Raw genomic sequence first — 27,387 nt, 5'->3', positions numbered from 1 at the left:
AGACGGGCCTCTGGGTGTTTCTAAACAGATGTACTCACTTTGTGAAAATGCATCAACTTACATCTTAAGATGCGTGTCCTTTAAAGCTATAAAGATATACGTTAACCTTCAACAAAAGTATTTTAAATAGGGCCAGGCTAGGTCACTCATGCCTGACATCCTAGCACTTTGGGAGGCCGAGGAGGGAGGATCACTGGAGCCCAGGAGTTTGAGGTTGCAGTGATCACACCATTGCACCCTAGCCTAGGCAACAGAGTGAGATCCCATCTCAAATATATATATATATGATTTAATATATATATTAATATATATTATATATTATATAAATATATTATATATATTATATATAAATATATATAATATATATTATATAAGTATATTATATATAATATATATATAATATATATATATTAAAAAGCCATATGATGCGACAGGGATTAATTGGCTATTTCGGGTTGGACATCAGAAGTGCCTTTCCGAGCAGGAAACATTTAAGCTGAGACCTGAATTATAAGAATAAGCCAGACCCAGTAGGTTCTTGGCTTATTCTTGGGCAACCACATTCTAGGCAGAGAGAAGGGCAAGTGCAATGTCAGCAGGCATAAATTAATCACCAGGCAGAGAATGGCATGAGATGAAGTAGGAAAGGTAGGTATGGCCACATCAGAAAAGGGCATCCTAGGCTAGGAAAGGAGCTTAGATTTTATTCGGCTCCTGTGTGAAGCAACTGAAGATTCTACTAGGAAATATTATAGAATGATGTGCATTTTTGTGAGTTTTCTTTTCTGTTTAATCCACAGTTTTCACCATCAGTGAAATGAGAATAATAAATCATATAGGGCACATAAAAGGCTTAACACAGTGTCTAGCACACCTAGAAAAAATGCTATTGTTAATATTACCATATTTTGGTGGGTTTAAGATACCAAGAATTACAAGATACACTATTATTTTCATGAATCATTGAGAAAGAAAAACAGTTGCCAATTAAAATATCACAACACTGTTATTTTATCACTTAGAATTTTTAGTAGACCTTTGTGAAAGTGTCATTTTGGACTTACTGAGTCCTAGCTTTTCATCTTATGTCTCTCTTTAGGCATACATAAAAATAAATATATAAACAAAACAAGTCACTTAAGTTCTTACTAAAAATGCCTGCCCATTCACAATGTGACTGCTCTGAATCACTTTTGGACTCAGATTCCTCAAATTCCATGTTTTGGGCACTTCCGCAGGCCATGGCAATGACATGAGGGTGGCCACCTGGATTTCATGTGATATCTTGATGTCTATATTTTTCATCATATAAATCTGGTTTAATATCTGCATTGAAAACATGAATATGAATGCCTACCACGATTCTTCAAGAACACAGAGTGAAAACTGATGGAGTTTCTTGGGAAGAAAGGCACTGTTAGGGTTCAGTTGACATTATTAGATCATCCCTCCCTTTCAAAGCAGCTCTCCAAATCCATACACTCAAGTTTAGACCTTACTCATTGGTCCATCCCCTAATCCAGACCCTCCCCAGCTCCAACATGGAATTAATTACTTTCATATGTCAAATCATTGTTCAGGTATAATTCTGCAATGGCTCCATCTGTTTCTATCCTTTGTGTTCGGAATTTTCTGTTCTTCTCACTGTGGCCACCAGTGATTCAAACATAAGTCTTTATAATGATTAAAGGTCTAGCATAGCAATTCTTTTTTGTTTTTACTATTTGAAATTTTCCCTTTCTTCTGCTTATGAAAATGGTAATTAAATTTAATCCCACCAACCTACTCAGGGGAAAATAAGATCCAATATGCTTCTCTTTCACATGCCAAGTGACGGCTCCTGCCAGACTCTCGAACAACTGAAACCAGCCAGCCACTTCCCCGGTGCTCCCTTCTTTGAGGCCAGACACACAGCTTCTCATAACGAACTGTGAAGGCTGCTCTTAAAGGCAGAAAGGATGAACACCATTTGGAAAGCTCCAAAGTCACATTACACGAGAACTCCCCAGTTCTGAGTAAATTGTGTCTAAAGGTCAGTCTCAGTTAATGAAAGTTCTGAATTACCAGAGATTGGAACTCTGGGGTCAGTTCTGCTTCAGGGTTCTGAAGACAGGCTCTGGAGAGAGACTTGCCTGGGTTCAGAAAATGGCAGAGTGGCCTTGGGCAAGTTTAACTTCTCCAAAGCCTCAGTTTTGTCATCAGAAATATGGGTATTGCAAAGAATGCTAACCTCATGGGGTTACTACCAAGGATAATATCTGTCCTGTTAAGAGTGAAATAAAGGTAAACTGTAGTGATGGTTAATTTCATGTGTCAACTTGACTAGATCACAGGATGCCCACATATCTAGTTAAACATTATTTCTGGGTATGTCTATGAGAGTGTTTCTGGAATAGATTATCATTTGGATCAGTAGACTGAGTAAAGTAGATTGCCCTCCCCAGGGTAGGTGGGCACCACCCAATCCATTGAGGGCCTGAATAGAACAAAAAGGTAGAGGAAGGTTGAGTTTGCTCTCTACCTGACTGCTTGAGCTGGGACATCAATCTTCTCCTCTCACTGTACTCCTGGCTCTCAGGTATTGGAATCTGTACCTACCTTCTGCTCTCTGGCTCTTAGGCTCTTGAACCAGCTTGACTGGGTCTCCAGCTGGCAGATGGCAGATCATGGGACTTCTCAGCTTCTATAATCATGTGAGCCAATACCTTATAATAAATCTCTTTTCTCTAGAGAACCTTGAGTAGTACAACAGCCATTACTAGTACTACTGTTATGAATTCTATTATTCTACTATAACTACCACTATGCAGATGATGCAATGTATGGAGAAGAATAGAAGATAGAACACATGGACTCTCATCTTGTATCTGCTACTAACTGCTGATGACTTAACAAATCTTTTGACTTCTCTGGTATTTCTTTCACAGGAGCAAAATCATAGTATAATATGAGTTTAAGAATTATATGAGCTGGGCACAGTGGCACACAGCTGTAGTTCTGTCTTCTTGGAAGGCTGAAGTGGGAGGACTGCCTGAGGCCAGAAGTTTGAGTTCAGCCTGGGCAACATAGCAAAACCTGGTCTCTAAAATATAAAATAAAATAAATAAATACTTCATTCAGCAGATATTTATTGATCCCTAATATGTGCCAGGCCTAGAGATAGAGAATGGAACAAAATAGATAAGGTTTTTAATCTTAGGGAAAAGATATTTTAATGGTAAAAGAGAAAGAAAATAAAAAATAAAAAGATCAATAAACAAGATAATTTCAGATGGTGAAAAAGGAATGTAAAAAGTAAGCCAGAGTCACATTTTGGAAGAGGATGATGGCAACCCACAGCAACCCTAATGAGGTATTTAATAGTATTAGTACTTTATCAATGTTTAGGAAATCAGTGCTTAGAGAAACTAATAAATTTGATCAATTTCCACAGCTAGGATGAGTCTAGACAAGGGCTGCAACCTATGCCTGCCAAGTCCAGACTCCAATATTTCCCACACATTATGCAAACTGCCTTCGCACACAGAGCCATAATCTAGATTGGTCCCTATGATTGACATCAAATTCCAAAGCTGTCAATCCTGAATTAATGAGGTCATACCTGATGAGGGCCAGACATGACCAGTCTGACAGGGGGGCCTTCCTACAGGGACACAGAGGTCACCAGCTACCTGTGTCATATAAAATTCAGCCGCCATTTCCAAAACAAAGATTCAACTGCTTCTGTTGTAAAACCAAAGAACGATGTTTGTTTCTTTTGAAAACAAATACAAAAGAAGAAATGCAAATCAATTCAGAATAAAAACTGCCCTCAAATACATTTCTAATCACTGTTCTTTTTGCTCTTTAGTCTGGTAGAAAATTGTCTGTAGAATTTTCATTTTTTCCTGGAAGGAAAGAAGGAATTAAATCTCTTCTGTTCTGGAGGAGACAGAAGAGGTATAGATTCTTCAAGAGCGCATTATGTTAGGTGAAATGAGCCAGGAACAGAAAGTTAAACATCACATGTTCTCACTCTTAGGTGGAAGCTAAAAAAAGTTGATCTCAGAGAAGTACAAAGTAGAACAGAGAATACTAAAGGCTGGGAAGGTTAGGAGGAAGGGAGGAATATGGAGAGATTTGTTAAAGGATACAAACTTACAGATAGATAGGAGGCATAAGTTCTAGTGTTCTCTACCACTGTAGGATGACTATAGTTAACAATAACATACAGTTTTGAATGGCAAGAAGGATGATACTGAATGTTCCCAACACAAATAAGTGACAAATGTTTAAGAAGATGGATATGCTAATTATCCTGATCTGATCACTATGTTATTTGCATTGAAACATCACTATGTTCCCCATGAATATGTACAATTATTGTTTCTCAGAAAATAAAATTAAAAAGAAAACAAGGCAACTCAAGAATCCCAAAAGGAAATCAAAAGAAGGAAAATATTTGGTATCTGGGACTGTCAATTGACAAAGATTCTTTGCTTAGTCAAACTTTGGTCAGACTCCTCCTGAACTTTCTCCTAGGCCCACCTGTGCACTTCCTTATAAAAATCCAGTTTGATCAAAAGACCCTGCTAAGTCAGTTTAGCAACCCCATTCCCTATGCCCCTTGATATGTGGTCACTCTTGATATCTGATCAAGTTCCTCATCCTCTACCATCCCCAAGGAATGTCTAATCACTCTGGTCTGTCTTTGGCAAGAATCCTGTTAGGTTGGTTTAGCCAGAATCCCCCTAACCACAGAGTTTCTTTGTGGTAACTTTCCATCCCCTGAGTCCCACCCTGCTCCTTGGCTATAAATTCCCATGTACCCATCCTGTATTTAGAGTTGAGCCCAATTTCTCTCCCTTACTGCAAAATCTAATTGCTTGGTCCTTATACCTATCAAATTGATCTTGAATAAAGTCTTCCTTACCATGCTTTAACAACTGTCACTGAATAATTTTTTAACATAATCCACCGACATGGGAATAGTATCTCACAGGGCTAAGTCTTAGAGGAGGCTGAGAACCAAGAAGCCAAACCATTTCAGAGAAAATAGATACACCTGAGAAGATGCACACAGATCCTAATGTTCATAAGGCCTCTTAATATTTAAACTCTAAATAAATGGAATTATCATAAAGTATACATCCAGTAATATTCCATGGGAATGACTGGAAACATTATTATCACAGTGGGCCTAAAGACAATTATTAGTTAGGATTCTAAGTTTGCCACTTTCTCACGATTGCATGAGCACCCAAAACCAAACAAAATGATAGCTGTATCACTGTTGAAATAGAACACAGGCTGGTACATAGGACTGTAGAGGAAATACCAACAAGGACAATGTGCATCATTGCAACTAAACCATAATTGCCAAAATCATACATAGTAGCTACCAAAGTTACTTTCCAATTTGTCTTCTCAAAAGTTGAACTGATCTAACAAAACATGAAGCTACATAGGAGAATACAATACCAAATCATTTAAAACACTCATGCAGAAAATACACTCTGCATGAGAAATCCAAAGAATACAAATATCAGGATAAGTTGAGGGCTTGGGTACTCACACTTCATGTTAGTTTGGAATGACAGTATGTACTCACTAACTTACTATAAGTTCATTTCTCTGAAAACATTTGGGATGCAATTTTATCACTGATTTTCCTCCCATTAACTTAGATTCTGAATATGCAAATGACTTTTCATTTTAATTTCAGACTAAATCAGTATATCCACACAAATCTATTTCTTACCAAGGTTCTAAAATAGCAGCAGCAGTACAATGGCAAAATAGGACACAAAGATGAAGAGCTAATATTGCAAGAGGACAGGGCAAAAGCATCTATATATAGTGTCTTTGATAACTTATAATTCATTTCCAGGAAAGATACTTTCAAATATAATCAGTCCAATAATTAGGGCTGCAAAAATTATGTGACTAGAGAAATTTTACTGGATCAGAAATCTCTGTGGAGACTACATAACATTGGTCAATTTTACCTACTCTAATTAACATTTTAATTTTTTTCCTGACCACATTCATTGCTCATGCTTCTGATAATGGCATCCTAGTCATTCTTATAGATCCTCAACCCCTACTATCTGTCAAGGTAGCTTAAGAGAAAGTAACTCCAGTGTGACTTCTGACTCTAGGGGTGGGTTTGGACCCAGGTGGGGGAAAAAACCAAGAAATCAAACCATTTCAGGGAAAACAGATAATATCTGAGCAGATAAACATAGACCCCAATGTTCCTAAGGCCATTTAATAATTACTTAGTCACATTCCCCAGGCTACAGTAACTAGACTAGGAACAGATACTGGCTTGTGACCCACAAAAGTCATACTGGAGCCACTGAAATTCAATCCTAAGACTTTTGTTGGAACTATTGGGCTACAGAGCATTTTCTTCTGGATTTTGAAATCAGTAGGATCTAAACCAAGAGCTGTAGGGTGCCATCTTGCTAGAAAAATGGGCGAGCCTGCCAGGAAATGAAACCTACACAGAAACATGCAGAGTTGAAAGACAGGGAAGAAATGGCACCATGATAAAAAATTTTGAGCTCCTGACCCAGCTGTATTTCTGGACTTTTCAACTATATAGGTCAATAAATTCCTAGGTTTCCTGATCTACTTTGAGTTGGCTTTCTGTCCCTTTAAGCAAAAGAATTCTATTGAAAGCACTCACTATTTCCCATAGCATCTGGCTGCAAATACAACTTTAGTCTCCAGGGAATACATTCAGCATTTCTCCCGATAATAACAAATTTCATGAAAATGAATCAAGAGGTAGAAATAAAGAAAAGGAAAGCTTATTTTCTTTAAAACTATTTCATGCAATTCAAATCTCCCCTATATGCAAAAGTCCTCTCCTACTTTATTTTAGATTCCAATTAAATTGGGCCACAATCTATTTTTTTTCTGGTAGACACAAAGAAAACACACACTTAGAATTTTAATTTACAACCATGGTTTCATTAATAACAAAGTGACGGAAGCACAGGGAAATGCTAGGGTCTCTGAGTGACTCAGTCTCTCTGAATTTCTGCAGAGACCATTTCATATCTTCTCCATTCTCCTCAAATCTCTACCATCACTATTGCCATGACAACCATGATCTTCCTCCTCAAAGTCAACAGAAGACTTTGCCTCCTTCTTCAAGATAAAAAGAGAATACTTCAGATAGTAACTTCAACTTGCCCCCAATTTCCCCCCATCTATCCCATCCTCTCCTTTCCCCTGTTCCAGCAGAACAGTCCTCCCATCGAGGGCTCCTTCCTCCTCCATATGTCCTCTGGATTCTTCTCTCTGCACCTTTCAACAATATCAATGACCAATTTTCTCAACTACATCTTCCATTTCCTCTTCCCAATTGATTCTTTCCCATAAACTTTTAAATATGCTCATGTCCCTTAATCTTCATATAAATTGCTCCCCTTTAACCTCACATCTTAGTCTAGTTACACCTTCTATTCTTTTCTCTCTTCAGTCCTTCACATCAAAATTCTTGAGGAATTGTCTTCACTCTCTGCCTCCATTCATTCATCTACTCGTCTCAATGTCCTCTAAAGAGAAATGAAGGCAATATGTAAACCACAGGGCTGGTATTTGGATTAAAGGAGATGAGCAGGTAAAATATCTTATACAGAGCTTAACACAAAGCTTTCAGCACTATTATTCATCCCTCTGTTTAGTAAAGATTTCTTGAGCTATTCTATGTAGAAGGTGCTAATCTAGCCTCTTCCCTCAAGCCTCTTATGATTCAGTGGGAAGGAGAGGGAGGAGAACAAGAAGCACACACGATTATAAGGCAAGGTGACCCATTTCGCAGAGAGTGGACCAAGGCAAGGACAACATAAGTCCAATCACTGCAGAAGGCCATTCGGGCTACACCACTCCAGGAGGTGCCACTCACATGGATCAGATGTGAATGTTGCCCTCTGATGTTGTGCAACGCAGAGGCCCTGAATGTAAAGGAATGGAACAGTGAGCCTGGCATGATGACTAGGGAATGGGCAGAACCATAAAACTCATGTCCAGCAATTAGAGCAACCCAAGATGGTATAGAAGGGCTCAATGTTAGTGATCCAAAGCCATTCAGGGCCACTCTTCCTCTGACCCTAACAGCTCTCCCCAAATTTCTTCTCTTTATTTCTTTAGGAGAAACACCAGAAATTATGAAAGAACTCTGTACACTTTTCTATCATTCTAGGTGGGAAACTCTAGCATCCAGGGTGCTCTCTGGTGTGAAAACTTTACAGGTCTCCTGCCCATATCAATAATGAGTTTCTTAAACTCCACTCATATCTCAAATCTAAGGCTTAACAGCTACTCCTTTAAGAGCAAAATAATTTAGAGCATCTTACTGGCAATCATTGATACGACCTCGTCAACTCTGTGTCCTCTCTTGCTCCACAATCGGTGGAAGCAGATGGCCAATTTTAAAACACTTCTCCTACTACCCTGAACCACTTCAACTGATACAGTCTCATCAAGAAAATCATCTGGGTTACTTTCAAAATCCCACTACAGGCTGCTAACTGTCCAATATCCATTCTCCACTCTTTCCTGATCAAATGAATTTCAACATTCAGTTAAAATTCACTAACATTTCCTGAATATCCACATATACATAAGACTAACGCTTACCTTTCCATACTCAGCTTGTTATATTCTCTTCTTTCTCCACACAAAAATATTTTTAAGTTTGGGGTTTCTAGCAAGACTTATTCTCAAACTAATTTTTTATCCATGTCAATATATCTAACTTTATTAAATATTCTTCAACTTTCCCTACTTTCATAATAATCTGTTTCTAAAAAGGATCATAGGCATGAACCACATTATTTGGGACACAGAGTTCCACTAATGCCTTGGAAGAGACAGCTTATCAACTGACCCACTGGTGCCCTACGACAATGCAATTGCATTACATGGTTAAATGCTTTATTCTCGGGAATATTTTATCTTTCTGTTTCATCACAAGGTCAGTTGTAGCCTTACTTCTGTTCCATTTTTCAACATTAGATGCATTTAACAGCTGCATGCTTAATTATCTCCAATTGCAATTCAGCACCTATAGTTATATTGTCTTGTTCATTTGGAAGTGACTTTGAGTGCAACTTAACACTCTGGCGCAATGTCCTTTTATCCACTATACATGTGGTGTTCTTGTCTTCACTAATAGATGGCCCAATCAATGTACATACAATTGACTAGCAAAAGATACATTTTGTGTTTTTTTTCTACAACACCTTTGAAATATATCTGTAGTTTGCAGGCACATGAAAAGGGGACAACAGGTACAGATAGAGCAAGCCCTGTTAATATCCAACCGTATGCCTACTGACTTCCTCCAGCCAGCATCAGTGCTCCTGAGGGCTTTTCCAAATCAGAGAAGGTTGGAAATACAGAGGAATTAACATTCTCTGAGAATAGTGTTCAACCAATGACTGATGGAAATTGGTGTATAAATCTCTCAGAGCTCCCCCTCCTTTGGATGGACTAATTCCAAGCATGAGTTTTATACCATTTCCCAGTTTCCTCTGTTTAGCATTGCAATTTTGGTAGCCTTTATGCTATGGTTGAAATGCAATGTGTCCCTCCAAAATTCATATGTTGGAATTTAAACCTGAAAGTGATGGTACTAAAAGGTGGAGTCTCTGGGAGGTGATCAGACTATGAGGGCTCCGCCATTATGAATGGGATTAGTGCCCTTATAAAAGAGTTCGAGGGAGCAAGTTCATTCCTTTTTTGTCCTTCTGCGGTGTGAGGACACAGCATTCATCCTTCCCCTCTTGCTCTTGAATCTTTGCCTCAAAATCTGTTTCTGAGAATACAAACTAAAATAGAGGAGGTCAAAAGAATTATGTTTTAGAACTTGAGAAAATACTTAATAGAGCAAAAAAGCACATATCTCCTCTGTACTATTCATAAAATAGGAGTAATGATAACATGGAACTTATAAACCTACTGGAAGAATTAAATGAGATAAGGTACGCGTTGTGTATAATACAAAATCTGGCAAATAATAAGTGTTTACAGAACCTTAGTTATCGTTGCTATCATTGTTCTAACTCGGAGGCATATGTTTTCTTTTTATAACCAAACAAATAACTTATCAAGTACCTACCATATCATAATTTCATCCTGGGAATATTAAATTTCCACAAGGCAGAGTTGGGGTTCAAACTCTGTCAGCATCTGCTTTTGTGAGAAATCATTTTCACTGAGAAAAATCTGGAGGATAATTGGCAGGGATATAGCACTGGTGTCCTCAGCAGCATGAGCATGAGGTTAAAATGAAGCACTAAAATTCTACTTCCAAATGAAAGAGTTTGAGGGTCTTCCCTGGAGACAAATCATATGCAAATTGGGAATTCACTGCAAAAAACTGCCCCTAATCACCACCTCTCACTATAGACACACCATTTGCAATGTGGTTTTGCAACAACTCTTCTTAAGAAATAGAGTCTATGTCCTTACTCTTTAAATCTGGGCTGGCCTTGAGTCTTACTTTGGCCAAGAATACGTATCTGAAGTGGCAGTGTGCCAGTTCCCAGCCTGGGCCTTAGGAGGCCTGTGCACTTCCTTTTTCCATCTTGGAGGAGCATTGCTCAGGTGTCGCATGGACAAGCCCAGGGTAGGGTACTGAGGATGACAAACATGTGACCCAGTCAGTCCTATCACTCCAAACTACAGCCAGTCAAGCATCATCTATGGAAGTGAGTTTATCCTAGAGCAGCTGGCTCTGCTGGTTCCCTTAAATCTATCTGTTCTAACCAAACTCTTAATTTCAGAGCTTCCCAAGGCTCAGTCCTTGGGTTTCTTCTACATACAGACTCACTTGCATTGGTGATGTCATCCAGTTCATTGGCTGTAAATGCCACGGATATGCTGAGTCCCACATTTATACCTTCAGCTCAGACCTTCCTCTTGAACCCCAAACTCACATGTCCCACGAACTATGCAAAATCTCTACCAGAAGTAGACATCCACTGGGATATTTAGTATCCAAAACTAAACTCCTGATTTTCTCCTAGAAACATATTTCTCTCACACTCCTTCTTTTCTTAGCTGATGGCAATTTCATTCTTCTAGTTGCTCAGGCTAAAAACCTTGGAGTAATCCTTGACTCCTCTCTTTCTCTCACAACCCATAGCCAATCCTGAGGAAATCCTACCTTCAAAATAAGTGAGAATTGGGTCCTTGCTCACCACTGTCATTGCTACAAGTCTGGTCCAATCACCATCGTCTCTTGCCTGAATTATTCTCTTTGTGTCTCTCTCTGATCATCAGTCTTCCTGCTTCTACACTTAGCCCCTCGCAGCAGAGAAGCCAAAGTAACTCTCGCAAAATATAAGTCAGACTCTGTCCTCTGCTGCAATCCCTCCAATGGCTCCTCGCCGTGTTCAGTGTAAAGCCCATGGTGTTTACCTTGGGCCCTACATCATCTGGCCCTTCACCTCCTTGACCTCATCACCTTCTGCTTTCTCCTTCATTCACTTTGTTCCAGCCACACTGGCCTCCTTGCACTTCCCCACACAAGCCAGGTGTTCGACCTCAGGGCCTTTGCACTGGTCGTTCTCTCTGCCTACGATGCCCTCCTATGCGTATCTACATGAGGAGGAGTTCCCTTTCCTCTTTCTAATGCCATCTTCTCAGTGAGGCTTATTCTGACCACTTGAAAATCGTGCCCTCTACCACCCCCCATCCCAGCCCTTTTTCTCCCCTTATCCACCCTATTTTGTCAAAGCACAGATGACCTCCTGGCATTCTATACATTTACTTTTATGCTTATTGTTTGCTGCCTGCCTCTCCTTCCACAGGAAAGACTTTTGTCTGCTATGTCCATTGACATGTACCCACAAGTTAAGTGCCACCCAAAATAAACGTAGTAGTGATCAACGCGTATCTGTTGAAGGGATGAATGACTAGTTGGGAATGGTCATCGTAATATCTGTTTCCTCCTTTTTATCTAACCTGTCGAAGGACAAAACTAATAGATGCTGCCCTAACAGATTTAATTACAGTTATTTATTTTAATCCTACCAGCAAGTGACTAACTTAAAACCAAAGATTTCTCTGTTTTACAGTGACATCTCCAGTCATTGCATACCTTGGTCTATGTAGAAAAGAAAACCTTTTTCAAGGGGCAGGTTGTGCTCTGTGTTTAAAACAAAATTGAAGTCTGAAAAGAAATAGGAAGCTGCTGCTATCATCCTTCTATCCCAAGCAAATAAAAACTCCAGGGACAACTCTGGAATTTTCTATCTCATTTGTTTTTCATTACTTTTGAGTAAGGTACAGTGATATCATTATTCTTAGTCGCCCTGGGTGATTCCAATATTGATTTTGAGATTTTTCCAGCCATTCTATAGAATGTATATCATTTATAAGGTTCTACTTCACTGCTGTGGGCATAGTTACATTGCAAATGTTTTATATTTTCCAGATGATAATATCATATGAAATATGATACCCTCCTTTTGAGTTTTGATAATCCCTACCTCCAGCAAGCTCAACATCATACAATTTATTTTTCCACTTTCGCTTAAATCAAATAAATTGCAGAGAAAATATTTTTATAATTGTCCAATGTTAAAAAAATGTTTTAAAAGTTAGTTGCTGAAACCTATTTAACCATGCAAATACTTCTACCAAATATCCCCAAACTCTATCCTTTTAAAATAAACTCATACTAGCACATAAAGTCTTATCTCTACATTTTATTTCTAGGATGAAATTTTGAAAATGAATCTTTCAAAAATGTCATTTGCCTTATATTTAAATTATTAAAGAATTGAATAATTATTTAATAAAATTTAAAGCTGTTTCTGGGCTCTAGATGGTAAGTGATTCTTTCAACCAGTGTAGACTCCTAACATGCCAACACAGGTACTTGCCTTAGGAATCCAAGCTGAAGTATACAAGATAACTTCTGTCATAGGAAAATCCCTTGCATTTACCCTAGAATCTCCTATCTCTGGCAATCCTGCCACAAATACATCTGACCAGAAGCCTAAAAAAACCCTTGGGATTCACACTGCAGAACCTATTGCTTGGACCACTTACTTTGATTTATTTCCCTCCCAAACCTTCTGATTTCTTCCACATTTTATAGTGCATCTGTTACTATGGAAACATGGGTGCCAAAGATTTGGGCAGAACTGAATAAAACCCCAGCTTTCAGTATAAAAATCAATGGATGTTCAAGCAGGGGTCACATCAGCAATCAGGCATATTCATACCAGGTTTGGAACAGTAGATCCGTAGGTATAAGTTACATCTGGTAATCAAATAAGTATTCTTAATGTTTGCCAAGAAGCTCAGTTTATGTACTCTATTGTTGGAAAGCTGGCTCTTAGCTTAGGGTTTGCTTCATCACTTTCTCGCTTTTCAGAGTGTTTAGAATCTCTATGTTATACCCACATCCAATAATAGAATTTTTACCTTTCTCCAACCAGAAACAGGGAGAGGGTATTAATCCTTTCTACCTGTGCTTTCATTTATAGAAAATACTAAATTAATATTAGCATGGAACTCTTTCTCTTATGAGGAAACATTAGATAATAGATGTGATCATTTCTAGGTTCTACTCCAGAATTTGAAATCATGGTACTACCCATTTGCATTTATACTCAAATTTTTTTAGCCTGGGTAATATCCATTCATCTATAAACATTTACTAAAGACCTGACATTCACATGCATAAAGCCAGATGCTGGGGATACAAAGATTAAAAACAACAACAACAACAACAAGATACCTACTTTAGTCCTCAGTCTAGTGCAAGAAGAGAGTCAAGTAAGAAAATATCTACAAAATATTGTCATGAATATTTGAGAGGAACAAACAGGAGCCATGTAGGAGAATTTGGGGAGGGGTAAGTAGGAGAGACTTTTCAAGCAGGAGGTGATACTCAGAAGATCTGATGTTCATTTTTGAGGTGGGAATGAAGACAAAGAGAACAGATGGGAGGCTGACACAGATCTAATTGAGAGACTGAAGGGGAGTGGCAGTGGAAACAGGGATGGGAATATGCAAAAAAGTTTTTTAAGTTGAGATGCAGAGTCTGCTTAGCTGTGGAGAAGAGGGAATATACTCTACTTTAGAATAGTTAGGAGACAGGACACAACTTGGAGGTATTTGTTATCCTAAAAACTTTCAAAAAGGTAAAACAAATCACTATTTAACTCAAGGCAGGGATAGTTGTTATTCAAACATTATTGGAAAATTCCTTTTTTGTTTGTTTCCATACCTCTAAAACCTAGAGAAGAATGAACATCGTCCTAAAAACCACAAGGATGAGGAAAGCTCTAAGTTCTGTTTCTATAAGATATTTTTTAACCACCCCCCCAATCAGTGTTTTTATTTTTAGAGGTTACATCATACCCACATAGCAACTGTTCCTACATTTCTTTTAAACAAATGAAGTATACATTTTCCACTTTTCCTGGAAGTTCGCTTCCTGCATCAGGAAACCGTTGTGCAGCTAGAAGATTAGATAAAGGGGGTAACTCAGTTGATAGTTAAAAACAATTAGCTGGAAAATCTGTCTTACATAAACACCATTTGCATGACTCAAATGGCCATACTTAGAGAAGAAAACATTTAAGTTCCGTCTAAGAAAACAGCTAATGAGTTTCTTCAGTATGTCAACCTTGAATGTTAATTGAAAATGAAGGTAATCACTGTGGCATCTGTCAGAGATCTTATCTTTTAAACCAAAGGTTTGAGTTTGTCCTTTCTCTCTTTCCCTTCCTCCGGTTCTGTGAGTTGTTATCAAAAGAGTGATGGAGGCAATATTGCTGGCATAAAGTCCTGTTGATTCAGGTGGACAGTGGGGTAATAGTGGAGATATGAACCAGTCCCTTAAAGGAGAAACAAAGGTACCCCTCGTGGCCAGTTTGCCTTTATCACCGATGACACAATGGCAATTCTGTTGAAAATTGGCAGAGGCAATCCCACAACCAGACATCTGTTTAAAAATGTAAGTCAAATTTGCTTTTCATATGAGCAACCAAATATTGATTTTTGGCTTTAATCATTCAGTTAATCACAATACTGAACACAGCAGGGCAGTCAAGGCATTCACTTTCCTTTTCATGAACAGAAACGCTGAATCTGAGGGTTTGAGAGTATTGGAGAGTCAAAGTGGGTTGATTAATCCAGTGATTTTTAAATTATTTAAGGTTCAAGGGCTCCAAACAAAACTGCTCTTCTTAGCCATTGAGTTGCTGTACACCACAGTGTTTATGGATTTTGGATTCGGATGATCCAAGGTTTGACTCTCTTCTCTCTCTAACTGCATGCTATTTTGCCTTGAGTGGCCTATCTTACAGTGCTTTTATGAAGATTAATTAATATACACAGGTCAAATTCTTGGATGGAGCTTAACACATCTTGTTCAATATGTTAGCTATAATCACAGAAGTGTCATTTATTTTTCTTATAATCCACATTGCTGTTGTGTGACTAGCTAACTAGGCATGTGTGTCTGAACCACTGAGTGTTGCCCTTCTAAAACAATTACCTAAACAGGCCCGATCCTGACATTTGAGGGACAAGAGCACAAATGGAGTCCCACATATTATAGGTATAAATATTTAAATATTATAAATTAAGTGAAAAATTGTTGAATTTCATGTGTTCTGTCCTCCTGGCTTGACAAATGTGCCTTCATAATAACCTAGAAGCCAGGTTTACATGGAGAGTACTTGAATTCCACAACATTGCAAAGCCAAGGAAAACCAGCTTCCAGCCTCAGGAGCCCTGAGCTCTTCTCTTTCCACCCAGGGCTCCAGCACCTGTGTGTGGACTGCAAATTGCACATGTCCAAGCTCTACCCACACCTCCCATTAGTGGTCTTTCTTCAGCCCCTATTGGTGCCGGGCATCCTATGAGCAGGAAATGCCAGGGTCCCAGGTACATACAGCAGGGCCCAGAGGGGATCGAGGGCTCCAGGTGGCACATGGCCCCTGTCCAGGCACATAGAAGTTGGAATGCAGAGCAGCAGAGCCCTCTAATATGTGGTGATGTGGGCAAGGGGGACTCTCTAGGTAATTTAAGATTATTTTCTTGGTCCTGTTTTTAATGCAATTGAAGAATAACTAGCCTTTTCCCCCTTCCATTTACAAGTCATATTTCTTCAGGAAAAGGTTTATAAAGAATTATTACAGCAACAACATGAATGTTAAATTACCTGCATAGCCACAGACATCTCCTATTAATGATGAGAACTGCACTAAGAATACAAACTCATCTAAAAATGATTTTGTACTATCATGTATCAACATCATTTGAAGCATGAGCCCAATATTCATGGTGGACTAAACTCAAACATGACTACAGGACTTGCTAAATGCAAGATAATTCAGAAAAAAAGGAAGCCTAGAACTGTGTTGGTGCCTGATCCATTGCCAAAACATATCTCTTGCTTTTGCTACACTTTCTTTCAGATTATCCTTCCTTTGGATTTTTCTCTCACCTAGGAATGGGGCCTTCTACCTTTCAAAAATTTGGCTAGTCCATGAGGATCAAGCTGAAAAGCCATGTAGTTCCTGACATATCATTGCTGACTCCAGGAGAAAAAGATCTGTGTGGGGCACCCACATTGCATCTTTCTTTGTGATGCACGTCACAGTGAATATTATACTGTGAACTTTACGTTAGCTAAACTACATCGCAGCAAACATTCCCTACAGGGAGGGGAAGGAGGAAGGGGAAGGAGGCAACCCTGTTAGCCTCCAAGTCCTGGGGTAATGGGCATTTTTTTATTCTTTTTGTTTTGGTTTGATTTGGTTTTGGCTGTTTAGCATTGGTCAATCTCTTTTGTTTCTTTCATTGGAAAAAAATGTGGTGAGCCTGCTAATCAAGGCTCCCTGCCCCCTGAGCTCTCAGTGCTGAGACAGCTGGGTATGGGGCAAGCTTCAAGTGTAGCCACCTGTGGATTGTGCCTGAGCCCTGAGCACGCTGCTCTTGGCTGGACCCTGTTTCTCAAGTACTTGATCTCTAGAGCCTGGAGCTGCCTGGTTTCTTGTTTTCCCCCTATCTTGTTTTGGTGTGTGCGTGTTTGTTTGTTTTGGGGAATTGCCTATTTCCCCCAGTCCTGACCATTCTTTTAGCTACCAGATATCCTTCTAGTAAATTCTTTTTGCTCAAGTTAGGCAGCTCCTTTCATTTGCATGCAAACTAAGAGCCATCGCTGATATACTTGACAGAGGCACTGACACAACAGATAATCAATGAATGTTTATTACATAAATGAATAATTATGACCTGAATGTGTATCACAACCATATTTGTAAAATAGTGGGTTTTTCTTCTGATTCAATATGTTAGCAATATGATATGATTGACTAAATTTTGAAAAATTCAAAAGTATTAAGAAAAACCATCCATATTTCTACCACACAGAGATTACCTAGCTTTTTGTTTTTGTTCCAGTTTTTCATATGCCTGTATGATGTTTTCATTTCACAAAATACATATTAATGATATAATATATGCAGTAATGCATTTTGGTTATTTCCACTTAAAATTGTGGTGAAGGTTGTTTCATGCCCATTATGAAATCTTCAAAATGATCAGTTTTAATACCTACATAATAGTCTATTATCTTGTGATCTTGAAATATCTTTAACAAGCCCCTAGTTTTTAATTATATAGTTTTCAATTTTTTACTATAAAATATATTATAATAAGCAATCCTCTATATAAAATTTTGCCTACACTCCTTTAGCAGAAACAAAAATAAATATAAAATCAAAAGCAAGAGAAATAGTGTCAAATAATTTTAACTTTTAAAAGTTTTTGACAAATATTTTTAAATTGTTCTCTAGGAAGGTTATATTATGTAACCCTCCCACTAGTAGTGAATGAGAATGTTCTTCTCAATGCATACTTGCCAGTACTGAGGGGTTTTTTAATTTATTTTTTTTACTCATTTAATACATGAAACACTTAATTTTTATTTTAATTTTCACTTTTGTGATTAACAGTAAGAACATTTACTAAACATTATCTTTTTATTTCTTCCTTTTGGTTTATTCAGATATTTGGACAATTCTATTGGGGTGTTATTGTTGACTTACTGATCTGCAACATTTCTTCAGTGCTGTTATATTAACTGTCTTTTCATACTTAGTGTCAATATTGTCCTCCATGGTTATATTCTGCTTTAAAATGTGTATTTTTTGCATATAAAAATTTAAAATATACTCAAATCTATATTTTGCCTTGTGATTCTTTCCATTGATTTTATATTTAGAAAGTTCTCCCTCTAAAATTAGTCATTTTCTTCTAGCTTTGTCTTTCACCTTGCATATCAACTTTTCAATGTATTTAGAATTTAGTTTGGAAAGTAATGCAAGCTGACATTCTTAGTTGAATATTTTCTAATACTTAGGCAATTTCCTTGACGTTTTTGTCAAATACTCCTCACTGTTTCATAATGCTTTCTTCATCACATTTCTGTTTCTAAAAACTACTTGTTTCCAGGCTATTCTATTGCATTGAGCTATTAATTGATTCTTATACCAGGTATTACATTGCTGTAATGAGTGTAGTTCTATGATCAAATTTATTTTTATTTCTATAAAGGCAACCCACTACCATTGTCCTCGCCATCTCTACCTACCACCACCATTTCTAGCACCTTATCCTCCACCACCTACATGTACCCACCACTTCCACCATCTACCACCTCCCACCCCCCAGACCTACCCACCACCACTTTCCTTTTGCAAAATTTTCTTCTATCTTCATATAATTACCCTTCTAGACAGATGTTAGAATCATTTTGTCAAGTTCTCCCAAATCCCAATGCAATAAAACTATATAATTGATCTGGGAAAAACAATCATTTCATAATTTCTATCTTTCCACCCAAGAATAAAGTGTGGTTTTCCTTTTTTTGTTCTTAGTTTATGTGTCTGAGTAAAATTTTATAGCTTTCTACATATATTTCTTATTATTCCCAAGTTTTTATTGTACATTTCTTATTTTTCCTAGACAATTTATATTTTTGTTGATTCATAAATAGGATCATTTTCCATTTTATTTTGTAGTTGGTAAATATTGGCATTTTGGGTGACCATTGAGTTTTAAACATGTATTTTATAACCAGCCAACTTAGTGAAATCTCTTTTTAGTCCTTTTAGGCTTTAGTTGACTCCACTGTGTATCCATCACCTCTAAGCAAAATTAAGGCACATGGTCTGATTTTTTGTTACTTATGTGAAAAGTATTATTTAAACATATGCATTAAATAATATTTTATTATTTATTTTTAAAAACTTCCTTTTTATGAGAATAAAAAGACAAAAAAATTGAAGCCATCCTCGAAATCCAAAACGTAACATGTGTTCCTGAGTTGAACTACATTCAATTCCCTTGGGCTCAGTCTTGCTATTCAAAGATAGTAAAAGGGCTCTCAATGAGAGACATTAAATCACCTCTCACTTGTATTAAACAGGACAAATTTAAACAATAAAACAATTTAGAATTTTGACAGAAACACACCAGGAATTTGTTCTCATATAAAGAGCAATTTTTCTCTTAATTGAACTCCAGAGACAACAGCCAGGATGATGTTTAAAATAAAACAGGGCCCACCTAAGTATATTCAAAATGCAACTGCATGCTCTTCTATATATGAGTAGATTCCTTTTTCCTGAGATAACCATACATTTCCTATTTTAAAAGGTCAGGATAATAGTACCTACTAATTATTAATTCATTAAATATTTGTTGTGCTCCTGATAAGTTTAGGGGTCTGTGTTATGGGGAAAGATTAGAGGACTGTAGTGACAATTATGGACAGGAACTGAAGATAACCTGTCATATAACAGAAGCTCAATAAATAATTAAGTGTATTGTTTATTATTATATGTAATGATTATTATTTATTGAGTATTAATTTCCATAAGGCTAATAGTCCAGGTTACCATTGCCTTCCTAGGGCCTAGCATGGCAAATAAACACATACAATAAGTAAAGGCAGACTATTTGTTCAATGACAGATAGAATTTCACAAAAACCTCAGTTGCCAAAAAACATTTTGACTCAATTCTTAACTGCTAGCCTAAAAACAATTTTTAAAAGATACATTTGTTAAAGCCAAGAATACTCCTCTTTTGAAGTCAGAATAAGGTTCTAAATTGCTCTTTTCATACTAGTTAAAAAAAAAATAAAAAGCTTCTAAAAAATCAGATCTTTAAATTGGCACGAGAAAATGCTCTAAGGCAGAGTCTTCATTCCTTCACTCATTCACCCAACATTTATCAAGCATCTTCTGCATATAAGACACAAAATAAGTGGCCATCAGAGCTTATAAACATTAAATAGCCCAGCAAAAAAGCAATTGCAGACTGATAAAAATGCTATAGAAGAAAAGTAAAGGGGTGATGAAAGAGTTGGGTTGGTGGGAAGAAAAGTCAAGGAAGCCCAAAGGATAAGTACAGTTTAGAATGACAAAAATAGAGGGAGACATGCTTGAGATGTTCAAGAAACAGACAGCAGGTCAGTGTGACAGCCGTTAAGAGGAAGAGATACCCAAAATGAGGCTAGCCAAGTACCCGTGGCTCTGGGAGTCTCTGGAATCTGTCCCAGGTATGTGGGTGGCATTTCATGCAGGGCACTGACATGATCCTATCTGCTCTTGATAAAGAATTAGAAAGACCAGGCAAGGAACCAGGGCTCTTGTTAGGAAGTTATACTAGTGGTCCAGGTGAGAGACAATAATTTAAAGTTTGATGGTGGCAGTAGTGGGGATAGAAAGAAGATTATCGAGACGTCTTGAGAGATATACATAGAAGACAGAATTTGTAAGACTGGGTGATGGTTTCAGATGTGGAGGGTAAAGGAATAGAGGAGTCAAAGACGATTCTTGGGTTTCTGGCTAAAGCAATTCCATGGACAGTGGTGCTATTTACCAGGATAAGAAAGACTAAAAAGTTGTTAGACTATCTTTGTGGCTGTTACTGTTTTTGTTGTTTGTTTGTTTGTTTTGCACTGTATTCATAGGGTAGCAAAAAGGGAGGAAGGCAACATCGACAAATCAGTTTGGGAAACCTATAGAAGACCCACACCCTGGATTGCCTTTTCTCAGATAACTGACATGAATAAGTGAGGTACCTTTGAACCTTGTTCTTTTTTTACCATAGTTGGGTATACAAAGCCTCAAATAGGTTAGTTGGATTAAAACTTTAAGTAACCTTTAAGTAAGCATGAACCCATGCTACTCTATCTCTACCTTCTACTGTTAAGTTGACATTACCCTAATATTGCCATTAAACACAATTAATAGGGATGTTGGTGTAATGGGCTGTGTAGTGTCTCTCAAAAATTCATGCATACTCAGAACCTATAAACCTTATTTGGAAATCAGGTCTTTACAGATGTAATCAAGATGAGGTCATACTGAATTAGGATGGGTCCTAAATCCAATATGAATCATGTCCTTATAAGAGGGAAATTTGAACACAAGGACAGACACAGAGGGAAGATGCCATGTGGAGACAGAGGCAGAGACTGGAGTTATGCTGTCACAAGACAAGGGATGCCTCGGGATACTAGAAGCTGGGAGAAGCAAGGAAGGACCCTCCCCTAGAGGCTTCAGAGGGAGCATGGCTTTGACAACACTTTGATTTTGGACCTCCAGCTTTCAGAACAATGAGATAATACATTTCTGTTGTTTTAAGCCATCCAGTTTTTGATAACTTGCTATGGCAACTCTAGGAAACTAATACAGTTGAGAAGATTAAATAAAATCATGTCTGAACCTGACTTGTATAATATGGGGCACACAGTATGGGTTCAGTAAATATCTATTTCCCTTCTCATCATGGTCACCACCATATTCCTGGTGGTTTATATTATGAGTAAGCCACACAACTACCAATTTGGGTAGGTTTTACTATTCCTAGGTCTGTTTTATAGATGAGGGAACTGAGGCTTTGGAAAGTTAAATAGTTTGCCCAGTATCACAAAGCTAAACATGGAAGAGTCTGAATTCAAACTCAGCCGTGTCTCATGGCCAAGATGATTCCACACCCTAGAACCCCTGCCTCTCACATGCACAGTGCTTCAGCAAGCTCAGACACTATGAAGAGAGGCACTGCCAAACTGGGTTTTCAATGCCTGCAATTAAAACTCACATTTATTAATGAAAGAACAAGTTTCAGGGACCTAGTCAATCAATCTCTACTCATTGGTAGAGGAATCCAAAATTTCTATTCTAAGGTCAATGCTATCCATGAATTTGCCACCAGTCTAGATCATTTTCCATTAGCAGTGTTTCTGCTTTGCACATATGTATTCCAAGTCAAGATATTGCCATCAGATTGGACATTTATAGCTTTAATTTACTCAAATGCATTTCCCTCGTGCATTCCTCACTTCATCTTGATGATACTGACTCATTCTTGCCACCTAACAAGACCATAAAAATAAATAGTGCAAGTATAGAGGAAAGTGTCCCTAAACTTCATATTCACAGATGCCCATCCTTTATACTATAAAAGAAAAACTAAAAGCATGTTCTAAATTTGCCTTTCCTCCCTAACACAGTGGGTTGTTGTGCTGCTGAATATAACAGATACAAATATAAGGTAACAGAGCTGTTATTAGGGGGTGTCAATTTCATAGAATATCAGTGGAGGAGGCGCTTCTAGAGAGCATCTTGTCCATCTGGACTCAGGTAAGAGAAAGTGTGTCTACATGCCACCAAACCCGAGAAGAGAAAACGATGCACGAAGAGGTTTTGTGAGTTACCTAAGACCCTGTGGCTCTCTACCCTTGGTAGAGCCCTGTGAAATGCCCGATTTCCCCAAAAGTGTATTCAGCCTGCCAAACTGTCATCAACTATTAAGAATGCCACTTTCTTCTGGCTTTGTGCCAACTTCTCCTTTTCTTTATTATTCTGCCTTTAAAAGACTACCACAAATAGCTCTGGGCCTTCAAATTCCCTTAATTTATATCTAATATTGACAAATTAACTCACATCCCTAGTTTAAAGCTTCAGGTACACATGGTTTCAAAAAGGGCAATCATGCTGCTTCTCCATCCTGGGCACTGACAATTCCTGGACTTCTCAAGTTTACGCTCCAGGAGGCCGACATCTCGCACAATTTTGAGAAGAGTTTGCAACTGAGATCCTCTTCCACGCTCTGTCCACACCGGTGCCCACAAGCAGAAGTTCTCTCTCTCTCTCCATTACAACCCACCACGCGCGCACACACACATAGAGGCAAATAACAAAGGAAAACACAGCCCCATAAAGGCTCAGCTATTGCATCTTCCAGTCTACACCTGCCAAAAGACAAAAACCATACGGGAATCCTGCCCTGGCAATATGTCCAACACTCCTCGGGATAATCAGGCACCGTGGCACCCCTGGGGCGTGCGCGCCTGTACACACAAAGAACTGGTGCTGGGCTTGCTAGCGGTTGGGGTACCAACAGGCTCCCAGGGCTGGTATCCGGGGTTCTCCCCTACGCCCTCCCGCGCAGCAGAAAGGAACTATCCTTTATTTGACCCATGGAGAGCCCAGGCTGGATGGCAGCGCATGGGTTGGGGGCTGGGGGTGGGCGGTCCCCATCCCTACCCTCCAGGCAGCGAGTCCCTAGCCTTTGGCATCTCCTAGGAGATGCACAATCGGCGCTGTCACAGAGGGTCCGCTTCGCATCCTCTCCCGGCAAAGCAAGATGCTCCGGGTACCAGCCGTGCGCATCCCCGCAAGCGCCCCTCTACGCGCCGATACCCACCCAGGCAGCCCCGCCAGGCGCGCCTGCCTACCTGGTGGCTGGCTGTCAGCGAAGCGGCGGTGCCTCATCCCCTTCTGCGCTGCTACATCGCTCCGAGCGCCATGTTCCCGGTCTCCCCGGGCGCACGCTGGGGAACTACTACGGGCTGGGTAGGGGCAAGGGGGGCGGGGGCTAGAGGGAGGCGGTGGGAGGCAGAGCCAAAGCTTTCTACTCTCCACCCAAACCTCCCCCAGCTACTGAGCATGCCCAGCTGCCCGGTTTCGCCTCTAGGAGGGCTGTCCACGAGCGCACGCAGCTGCTCCGGGTTTTCGTGGCAGCCGGCTGGAGGCAGGCCGTAGCAGCTGCAGGGGGTGGAGGTGAGGGGGACGGTGGGGGGCGTGTCTACACTCCGCCAGCGCGGGGAGCGGAGAAAGCAGCCAATGCAATCACACTTTCTCTCTGCCCTCTGGGGCAGGGGCAGCTCCTGCATCCACACACTCCCGGGTTTGCAGAAATTTTGTTTAGGATCATTTCAGAGTTCAGTTTTGCTTAAAGGGGAGCACAGATGGGAAGGAGGAGAGGCCAAGAGGCAGATCAGCCAGCTAGCCTCTTTGCTATCACCTGGACCTATGCTTCTCAAACTTTCATGTGCCCATGAGTTAACATGTACGTTCAGATTGAATCAAACTGGGGCCTGAGATTCTACTATCCAAACCTCCCACGTGATGTTGATGCTGCTGGTCCTCCCACCACTGTGAGTAGCAAGGGTCTAGAGAACCCTAGCGCTGGGACCTCTCAGTGGCCATCCTTCAATCAATCAGCCCAGCATGGTCCCCAGTGTCCGCAGAGACTCCTCCAGCCTTCTGATGGCATGACAAGTCAAGTGAAGGTGTCCCTAGGGTTGCTGCGCCTTCCGCGGAAAGAATCTCATTAGGCCTAGGCTCTGAATGTCACAGCCCAACCAGGTTCCTTGCCCTCTGCTCAAGAGGAGGCCAAAACATTGAGACAGTAGGTGGTATAGCAAGGAAAGTTTAATATCATAAGCGCTATGCAACAAAACAAAGGAAGTTCTCAAAACCATTTTTCTGAAAATTTGGGAGAAAGGGTTTTTAAAGGTAGTTTTGCCCACAAAGGCCTAGGCAATGAGGTCTGCTGATTGGCTGGGTTCAAGGTGGATTCTACACCATAGGAGTGTAGAAATTGTCTTCTTGTGCTGAATCAGTTCTTGGGTGGGGGACCCACAACCAGTTGAGTCGGTTCCTCCTCCTTGGTATGGGCCACTGGTCTGGGTAGGTCAGACTATCCACTAGACTTCAGGGCCTGGAAGATATCTCACAAATTAGCCTTAGGTTTCACAAGGGTGATGTTATCTATGGGCTAAGAATCTTTATGACCTTCAGCTATATGACTATTGAGTGGTAATAAGCAATTACAGAAAAGCAAGCTAGGGAACAATGGCTGGTTATATGTGTGTGTATATACATACATTTTACCCCTACCACAGTTCCCACCTGTGGCCCATTATTAATTTTAGAAAGGGCAGTTTCAGTTCCTTCCCGGGCTTCATCCCAACTCATTCCCAAGGTGTGAGCTAATGAGATGAAAAAGGGAAGACCCAATCTGTCTTCTTCCTGCTGACAAAGGGCATAGTTAAGGTTGAGCTGGGGATAAGAGGCAGGGAATTATTTTGCAACTGTCTTCAAGTATTCATGGGTGCATGGTTGCAGACCTAAGGTTTGCATGGCAAGACCATTCGTACTTGTATTTACAGTCATAGAACAGTATTTCAGTGAACAGTGGACTATACGATAGATAATGAGCCCTAGGATGAGGAGCAAGAGTCCTAGCTTCAGGAGTTCTTGCAGAGTGATCTAAAATCCTGGGGAATCTAAATGAATAACCCTCAAACCAATCAGGCATGGGGTCACTAGCAGAGCCCTATTGCAGCCACATTGCTTGTTAGGAAACTTCTTCTATTCTGGTTTCTATTTTTTCTGGGGTATTTATATAGATACAGCAGAGAGTGTTTAAGACCCCCAGACTCCCCCTTGTTTAGCCAACAGGAAATCTAGCACTACTGGATTATCTGGGACTACCAGGGCTAGAGAGTTTAAGGATCTTTGTTGAGCCCTAAGGCTCTTTGCAGCTTCTTCTGTGATCAGTTCTAGAGTCACTGACAGCTTTTTAATCATGTCTCTGTTGGCACATACTCTGTAGTTAGGGACTAGTATTCCCAGCAAGCTTTGCTAGTAGGTGTCCTGGTACCTTCCCAGCAACCGTCTCTTAAGTCTACGGGGAAGGGAGTGGAGACTCTCAGCTAATCTTTTCTAGCTTAGGTATGGGAAGACCTGCCTACATTCATGGAGATTTTCTGCAGATGTCAATTTGCTCCTAACCCTCACACACAAGACAGCTTTGCAGTGTTATTTCTGTAGCAGCCATCCCAAAATATGTCAAAGAAATATATTTTTGGGTAAAATATTTTTAATTTTTTTCAGCCTCTTCTTTGAAATTAAAAGGTTTTACATATTAAAAGCCAAGCTGTTATCTTTGGACTAAGGAGTGGGAATAAAAACAAATTGGAACAAATTTAAATGTATTATTCTATATCTTTTCGTTCAGTCTCTTAGTCCTTTGAATAGATAAGTTTAGTTAAACAGCTGTGTCTCATTCCAGGAGCTGGCATTGCAGATGAGTTTTCAAATAGAGGAAAAATATGAGTTAATATTTAGAACAGTTCATAAGTTAGTTTCCTGAGAGTCTAGAGGGCATCTAGCTGAAGTATCTAGAGGTTAAAGTCAAAGCATCTTCCGGTAAAGTGGAAGTAGGCAATGGCAATCTCACAGATTTTTCTCACCTGGAGTTTGTATGTCCCAAGATATGTTTTACGATCTCAGGGAGAGACAGTGGTGATTTCATTGAATCTAAGTCAGAAAAATGCAAAAAATAATTTGAAAATGATATCTGGAGGCTTGAAACCAGGAAGAAATTCAGGATTCCGTCCAAATTGTAGACAAATAACAAAAACTCAAAAACAGTGGACAAGGCTAGAATCTAATAAGAGGTGGACTATCGTTTTGTTTTGTGTTTTCTGAAATATGTATTTTCTCTCCCCAGCTTCCCATTTTTATTAAAGACAAACCATAGTAAGACCAATTTATTTGCAAAAATAAACTTAGTGTCATTATACTTGGCCTGATTGTTTGCATAAAATGCAGTAAGAATAATTTTGGTCGTATAGGCTTTCTTTTTAATTGGCTTTGTTGGTACTTTCTCATAAGGAATCTCAGTTTAGACGTGGAATGCCTCTTTAGTCAAGTCAAAGATTTATCTGTGTCTTTAGTTAACTGTATGAATTAGATAAAATTCTCTTTTCTTTAAGTCCCAACGTAACTCGGGGTTCCTAAACACGTCAGAAAGTGACATTTTTTACTTACCACAGATCAGGAAATGTTATAGATGAGGTACCTCGCCAGTTTTTCCAAAGGGATTCTTATTGGCCTTATAGAGTCAACCTAATTCCTTAACACAGTCTGGGCACCTCTGAAAATATGTCAATCCGATCAAAGCCTTGGTAAAATAACCAATTTCTTTCATTACGTCCTGTTATAGAGGAAAACAGATTCTTATTGAACTTATATAAATAACTATATTG

The 27,387-nt window shown here is 39.3% G+C and overlaps 1 protein-coding gene across 1 annotated transcript in view; it reads right to left on the bottom strand.

Moving 5' to 3' along the window:
• The window catches only part of PAK5 (p21 (RAC1) activated kinase 5), a 284,351-nt gene extending 260,253 nt beyond the window's left edge, over nt 1-24,098 (bottom strand). Inside the window, exon 1 of the mRNA XM_012780805.2 lies at nt 23,785-24,098. The gene's annotated coding sequence lies outside the window, so the exon portion shown is untranslated. The remainder of the gene's footprint in view (nt 1-23,784) is intronic.
• Nucleotides 24,099-27,387: the final 3,289 nt, after the last annotated feature.

This window comes from Microcebus murinus, chromosome 16 (genome assembly GCF_040939455.1).
Source record: "Microcebus murinus isolate Inina chromosome 16, M.murinus_Inina_mat1.0, whole genome shotgun sequence".
Classification (NCBI taxonomy): domain Eukaryota; kingdom Metazoa; phylum Chordata; class Mammalia; order Primates; family Cheirogaleidae; genus Microcebus; species Microcebus murinus.
This window is presented reverse-complemented; position numbering and strand designations above follow the sequence as displayed.